We start from the raw sequence: 888 nt of genomic DNA, 5'->3' as shown, positions 1-888 counted from the left end.
TACAGAAGGTTCATAAAGGATTTTTCGAAAATTGCAAAACCTCTGAGTAATCTGCTAGCTGCTGACACACCATTTGTGTTTGACACACAGTGTCTGCAGGCATTTGAGACCCTGAAAGCTAAGCTGGTCACAACACCAGTCATCTCTGCACCAGATTGGGCATTGCCATTTGAACTAATGTGTGATGCCAATGACCATGCCATTGGTGCAGTGTTGGGACAGAGGCATAACAAGCTTCTGCACATCATTTATTATGCTAGCTGTGTTCTAAATGACGCACAGAAGAATTACACAACCACAGAAAAAGAGTTACTTGCAGTGGTCTATGCCATTGACAAGTTTAGATCCTACCTAGTGGGATCCAAAGTGGTTGTGTACACTGACCATGCTGCTCTTAAATACTTACTCACAAAGCAAGATTCAAAACCCAGGCTTATAAGATGGGTGTTGCTTCTGCAAGAGTTTGATATAGAAATAAGAGATAGAAAAGGGACAGAGAACCAAGTAGCTGATCATCTGTCCCGAATAGAACCAGTAGCTGGGACGTCCCTCCCTTCTACTGAGATCTCTGAGACTTTTCCAGATGTGCAACTCTTTGCCATTCAGGAAGCTCCATGGTTTGCAGATATTGCAAACTATAAAGCTGTGAGGTTCATACCCCAGGAGTACAGCAGAGTGCAAAGAAAGAAATTAATTTCAGATGCTAAGTATTACCTATGGGATGAGCCATATCTCTTTAAGAGATGTGTAGACGGAATGATCCGCAGATGTGTACCCAGAGAAGAAGCACAAAGGATCCTAGGGCACTGCCATGGATCACAGTATGGAGGACATTTTGGAAGTGAGCGAACAGCCACTAAAGTCCTCCAATGTGGCTTCTACTGGCCT

This window comes from Arachis duranensis, chromosome 3 (genome assembly GCF_000817695.3).
Source record: "Arachis duranensis cultivar V14167 chromosome 3, aradu.V14167.gnm2.J7QH, whole genome shotgun sequence".
Lineage (NCBI taxonomy): Eukaryota > Viridiplantae > Streptophyta > Magnoliopsida > Fabales > Fabaceae > Arachis > Arachis duranensis.
The sequence above is the reverse complement of the archived record's forward strand: the minus strand, read 5'-3'. Positions refer to the sequence as shown.